Source organism: Littorina saxatilis, unplaced genomic scaffold (genome assembly GCF_037325665.1).
Source record: "Littorina saxatilis isolate snail1 unplaced genomic scaffold, US_GU_Lsax_2.0 scaffold_404, whole genome shotgun sequence".
Taxonomy (NCBI): Eukaryota; Metazoa; Mollusca; class Gastropoda; order Littorinimorpha; family Littorinidae; genus Littorina; species Littorina saxatilis.
Genome location: NW_027127397.1, coordinates 95,001 through 101,890, shown reverse-complemented (window position 1 = coordinate 101,890; position 6,890 = coordinate 95,001). Strand labels below are relative to the sequence as shown.

At 43.0% G+C, this 6,890-nt stretch overlaps 1 long non-coding RNA gene across 1 annotated transcript in view; it reads right to left on the bottom strand.

Moving 5' to 3' along the window:
• LOC138955858 (uncharacterized) overlaps positions 1-6,890 on the bottom strand; it is a 9,479-nt gene continuing 2,589 nt past the window's right edge. The window contains exons 4-6 of the long non-coding RNA XR_011452403.1: positions 6,109-6,279; positions 5,556-5,655; positions 1-1,432 (exon numbers count right to left, since the gene is read on the bottom strand). This is a non-coding gene — a long non-coding RNA (uncharacterized lncRNA). The remainder of the gene's footprint in view (positions 1,433-5,555; positions 5,656-6,108; positions 6,280-6,890) is intronic.

Below are 6,890 nucleotides of genomic sequence, written 5' to 3'. Positions count from 1 at the left end.
TCAGTTTTTGTAGTCATCATAATGTCAAAGAAGATTACATCAAAAGCACATGCATCACTGATTCTTTTTCTTTTGCTCGTAGTAGGCCTTTTTCAGTGTGTCAAGCGCTTCTCTACTGTACTTGCGCTTGCTGAAGGTACTGAACTTGTCAAATTCAGGTGCACGGAGCCCCTGGGGCTTTTAGTCATACCTCAGGCAGCTATCTATTAGAAGAACTACCAAGTTTCATTGACTTGCACCCAAAGAGTCAAGAACTGCGATTTTTTTACGAATCAATTTCGTACTCGGACCCGGCTGGTCTTGACCTATTTTTGGATCTAAATTTAGATCAGGTAGATCACCACATCATGCACAAAAAGACACGTCACTAGCAAACTATGTCAGACATCATCATGAGTTTGTATAAAACAAAATGGAGGCCGGAATCACTCAGTTGAATCGAACTCCGACCAAACACCACGTAATAACTAGGTTAATTTATGCACTCGCGTGAACAAGAAACTGTCGAGCTTCACAGATGTCGTCGTTGGGTAGTTTTACTACCATAGGAGGATTTTTGAACTGTAAATGCACTCAGCTGCAACAAAAACGCAAAACGAAGGCTGTAAGCTGCACTGTGCCTTTAAGTAGCTCAACACAATGATCGCAGCCCAGGGTGCTAACACAGTTTGGAAGGTCAAGGTTTTATAGTATGCTTCACTAACGGGATCTTATAAAAAAAGCTAAAACATTTACCACTGAAGAAAAACCATCTCTGAACAATTCAAAATTGTCACACTACTAGTTTTACATTTTAAGGATCTTGCCTAGTGCACATCTTTTTATTATGAAACATTTGTATTGTAAACAAAAGAAAACACAATGTCTTGTGATCTGTAAATGTTCTTAATACAGGGAACTTTATACATTGTTCAAGTGAAGTACTGTACAGCCTATTTAGCTTGTTCATTTTCTCCCTATAATCTGCTACAATTCAATAAACTGCTGTAAACTTGTGTGCCCTTAAAGTAGATTTATGTCCTTCTGTGTGGGCACCTTCTTCTTCTTCTTCCTCTTCAGTGTTCAGTGTTTGCATTTGGATGTGTGCTCTCTGGCCAAGTCTTGTTGCACAGGGGTACGGGTGGCAAGAAAAGGCCACCCTCTCAGAACGTGTTGCAGAGTCTGTTCTTCCTACCCTAGCCACAGTCGCACGCTGTAGGTGCAAAACCTATCCTTTTGATGTGTACCTTCAGACAGCAGTGTTCTGTGCAAAGGCGAAAGATGGCTGTCTGTTCTGCGTGAGTAAGATGGGGCTATGGTCTTGAATGAGCTGGTAGCTGTCTGTCTTTAAAAAAAAAAAAAAATAGACATCAAAGACTGAAGCTGCAGCACCAGCCAAGTGTTGACTGTTTTCTTTATGCGTAACCTGGTCCTGGCAGTAGCTGTTGTCCATCTGTAAACAAGCAAGATCATTATTATAATATATTGATGGTGTATTTGTTTTACCCAAAAGACGATTAAAATAACATTTAATTTTTGTTTTAGTTATGTGGCATACATGCAGTGGAACGATCATATCTTGTGATATCTTCCCTCTGAGAAAAAAACTACTATTCAAAATGTACTTTTACATACTTTTTTGTTAACTTAGGCTTTTGAAGATCCACATCCAATCCTGCCACAATGTAGGCACAATCATAGGCTAAAATTGTCAGGGTTATTTACCATCGAACTGTCCTCAACATTCTATGCTGACACACACACATGCACACACACACTGGCACAGACACATAACTTGACTTCACTTAGGAAGGTTATGTGATGCTTAAATCATTTGTCTTGCCACTAGTTCATCACAAGTAACCACTGTGTTTATTGCTGGTATGTGCTTAAATGGAGGGATAGTCTTATCCCATGGTAAAACATTTTTTTTTTTTAAAAAGCCTGGCAGGTGATGTGAGATGTGAGCCAAACTGTGTTCACGAAAAGCAGCCGGCCTTTAATAACACAAAGCTGCCTCTGTACACAATTCTGCTTTTACACATGCTATCCCTTAACTTGGATTCATACCAAAAATCAAGCCTGGTTTCATAGGAAACAGTCAGAATGTTGATTCAGCATTTAGAATGATAATCTTATTTCATGTACACGCCTTGGCAAATCTGACAATTAAGTAAGCAGAAGTTTTCTTCACGGGACGGATTTGCTCATTTTATTATGTAGCAATGCACTTCACTTGGTCACATACACCCCCCCCCCCCCCCCCTCTGTGCACAGTGATAGTTTTAAACAAGGAATTCTGTAAACACAGGGGTGGTCAAATACACCCCCCTTCCCTCTGTGCACAGTGATAGTTTTAAACAAGGAATTCTGTAAACACAGGGGTGGTCAAATACACCCCCCCCCTTCCCTCTGTGCACAGTGATAGTTTTAAACAAGGAATTCTGTAAACACAGGGGTGGTCAAATACCCCCCCCCCCCCCCCCCCCCCCCTTCCCTCTGTGCACAGTGATAGTTTTAAACAAGGAATTCTGTAAACACAGGGGTGGTCAAATACACCCCCCCTTCCCTCTGTGCACAGTGATAGTTTCAAACAAGGAATTCTGTAAACACAGGGGTGGTCAAATACACCCCCCCCCCTTCCCTCTGTGCACAGTGATAGTTTTAAACAAGGAATTCTGTAAACACAGGGATGGTCAAATACACCCCCCCCCTTTCCCTCTGTGCACAGTGATAGTTTTAAACAAGGAATTCTGTAAACACAGGGGTGGTCAAATACACCCCCCCTTCTCTCTGTGCACAGTGATAGTTTTAAACAAGGAATTCTGTAAACACAGGGGTGGTCAAATACACCCCCCCCCCTTCCCTCTGTGCACAGTGATAGTTTTAAACAAGGAATTCTGTAAACACAGGGGTGGTCAAATACCCCCCACCCCCCCCCCCCCCTTCCCTCTGTGCACAGTGATAGTTTTAAACAAGGAATTCTGTAAACACAGGGGTGGTCAAATACACCCCCCCTTCCCTCTGTGCACAGTGATAGTTTCAAACAAGGAATTCTGTAAACACAGGGGTGGTCAAATACACCCCCCCCCCTTCCCTCTGTGCACAGTGATAGTTTTAAACAAGGAATTCTGTAAACACAGGGATGGTCAAATACACCCCCCCCCTTTCCCTCTGTGCACAGTGATAGTTTTAAACAAGGAATTCTGTAAACACAGGGGTGGTCAAATACACCCCCCCTTCCCTCTGTGCACAGTGATAGTTTCAAACAAGGAATTCTGTAAACACAGGGGTGGTCAAATACACCCCCCCCCCCCCCCTTCCCTCTGTGCACAGTGATAGTTTTAAACAAGGAATTCTGTAAACACAGGGATGGTCAAATACACCCCCCCCCTTTCCCTCTGTGCACAGTGATAGTTTTAAACAAGGAATTCTGTAAACACAGGGGTGGTCAAATACACCCCCCCCCCTTCCCTCTGTGCACAGTGATAGTTTTAAACAAGGAATTCTGCTGTAAACACAGGGGTGGTCAAATCCACCCCCCCCCCCTTCTCTCTGTGCACAGTGATAGTTTTAAACAAGGAATTCTGTAAACACAGGGGTGGTCAAATACACCCCCCCCCTTCCCTCTGTGAACAGTGATAGTTTTAAACAAGGAATTCTGTAAACACAGGGGTGGTCAAATACACCCCCCCCCCCCTTCCCTCTGTGCACAGTGATAGTTTTAAACAAGGAATTCTGTAAACACAGGGGTGGTCAAATACACCCCCCCTTCTTCCCTCTGTGCACAATGATAGTTTTAAACAAGGAATTCTGTAAACACAGGGGTGGTCAAATACACCCCCCCTTCCCTCTGTGCACAGTGATAGTTTTAAACAAGGAATTCTGTAAACACAGGGGTGGTCAAATACACCCCCCCCCCCTTCCCTCTGTGCATAGTGATAGTTTTAAACAAGGAATTCTGTAAACGCAGGGGTGGTCAAATACACCCCCCCCCCCTTCCCTCTGTGCACAGTGATAGTTTTAAACAAGGAATTCTGTAAACACAGGGGTGGGACTCTCTTGTGATGAAAAAGGAGGAAATCCCTTTTTTTCCAGGGGGTTCGGGGGCATGTTACCCCGAATTTTGGTTAAATGGTACATTAAAATCTGTGCAATCTGACAAAAAAGACATTCTCCACACTCCCCAACCTCCCCCCCCCCCCCCCCTCAAAATTACTATTAGTTATCAGGAGTTTTCAGTCAGCACAATTTAACTCTCAAGCCTCCAGTGTTCTGTTTCATCTCCACGTCACTCCAAATCATTCAGTCAACAAGTCATAGATATTGTAATGAAATGTGACGCGGAAAAATAGATTACTCCAGCAGAATTCGTAAGTTGTGTCCGCGGAAATCCGCGGAAAAGTCCCACCCCTGAAACAGCACTGCATGGTGCCTTTTCCAGAAATAAATTCATCAAAAAATGTCAACTCACAACAGCAAGAGTCAGTGTGTCGATTGTTCATATGTGACAAAGTTGAGGGATGAGCTTATCCTATCTTAAAGCCTGGCCAGAACTGAGACGGTGACGAGAAGTAGTGTGCCTATAATGACACAATGCTTTCTTCGTAACCAATTAGATTCAACATCTCAGATCTGGTCAGGCCTATACAAATGCCATCTCTCAACTTGGTCCATACAAAAATCATGAACCTGGCTTAATTCTGTACAGAGTGGGAATTTGTTTTTCTCTTTTTCGAAATCCAAAATAAGCAAAATCAGGTCTTAAAATCAATCAATCAATATGAGGTTTATATCGCGCGTATTCCGTGGGTACAGTTCTAAGAGCAGGGATTTATTTTATCTTTTTATTTTATGCAATTTATATCGTGCACATATTCAAGGCGCAGGGATTTATTTATGCCGTGTGAGATGGATTTTTTTTTACACAATACATCACGCATTCACATCGGCCAGAAGATCGCAGCCATTTCAGCGCATATCCTACTTTTCACGGCCTATTATTCCAAGTCACACGGGTATTTTGGTGGACATTTTTATCTATGCCTATACAATTTTGCCAGGAAAGACCCTTTTGTCAATCGTGAGATCTTTAACGTGCACACCCCAATGTAGTGTACATGAAGGGACCTCGGTTTTTCGTCTCATCCGAAAGACTAGCACTTGAACCCACCACCTAGGTTAGGGAAGGTGGGAGAAAATTGCTAACGCCCTGACCCAGGGTCGAACTCGCAACCTCTCGCTTCCGAGCGCAATTGCGTTACCACTCGGCCACCCAGTCCAAGTCCAAATGGAGCAAGTCTTAAAATGGGAGTGAATTTACAGATGTTATGAACAAGAAGTCTGCGAAAACAGGGTCATTAATAGGAAGGAGTCTTAGATTGGGGTGTCTTAAAAGGGGCAGGGGTGGAGGCCACTGTAATGACCATGAAATAATCAAAATAATACTATCAGTCATCTTATTCTCTACCAAATTTCTAGAGGTCAAGACAATGATACAGATTATTTACTTGTGTCACTGTTAGTGTCATTCTATGAATAACAGACCGATAGAAAGAGAGCTCTGTGTCTTGTACCTGGGTTCGTGCTCAGTTGCTTGAAAATTGACTTGTCAGAGGTTCTTCTTCAGCCTTACACCAGCCTACGGCGGTAGCTTCTACTTCACCAAACTTTGTTCTGAAACAAAACAAATAAAACACATCTTCAGGGTCAAGCATATGTATCAAATCATGATCACACAATTAAACCTTCTTCTTTGGTCAGTACTATTGAAGATTTGTTAATTGTTTCTTGTTCACAAAAGCACTAATCAAAAAATTGCTCCAGGGGCTTGCAACGCAGTACAATATATTACCTTACTGGGAGAATGCAAGTTTCCAGTACAAAGGACTTAACATTTCTTACATACTGCTTGACTAAAATCTTTACAAACATTGACTATATTCTATACAAGAAACACTTAACAAGGGTAAAAGGAGAAACAGAATCCGTTAGTCGCCTCTTACGACATGCTGGGGGGCATCGGGTAAATTCTTCCCCCTAACCCGCGGGGGGTTGTACAAGATAATGAAATAGAGTGAATTTTGAAGTGCATTCATAATTAAAGCCCAATCATGTGGTTTAACCTACCTAGTCTTGAAAAGCCTGTCCGAGGAAACAGATCAAGCACCCTTCCGCAGACCTTCCTGACGGAAGAGTCTTGGTTGTAACCGCTCACTTTCTAAAGTAGTCCATAAGCAGTTCCATGTGCCTATGTTATCACTGTAACCAGCTCCTTTGTGTACCTGTGATCTGGATGAGCTGCAACACATAAAACTTTCATATGAACACTATGTCAAGTATACCAGTTAGCATCCATCAAACACTGACTGACTGAGGAGCATCACAAGATCTGTTCTAAGGAGGTAACAACTATTGTCACAAAGTGTTTATGATACAGCTGCAGGCACATGGCACTGAGTGGTCAATTGGTGAGGGGGGGGGGGGGGGGGGGGCAGAAGTTCTGCTCAGTCTTGTCTGCTGATACTACACTTTGTGGTGGTGTAAGGCAGGGAATCACACCCCAACCACTGGCCCCGCCCACCTGGTGTCGAGTGCCTGTGGATACATCAGTCCCAGTCATGGCTGGCCCCCGGTTGACAACTGCCATGTACGTCATGTACGGGTACATTTACTTTGCAGTACAGATTAGTTTTCAATAGCAATGACATCATGGACGCACACCTGCCCAACGCAGACAAGGACAGCAAAATCAGGGACCAAACGTGATAAAGAGTAACTAATCGTCACAAACATCAAAATGCTTTGCATTTCTTGACCAGATAACAATCATTTCTGGGCAATTGAAGATTATTATTCCACCTACAGGCTATCACCCCCATGGCTGTTACTTGTAACACATTTCATTTCTT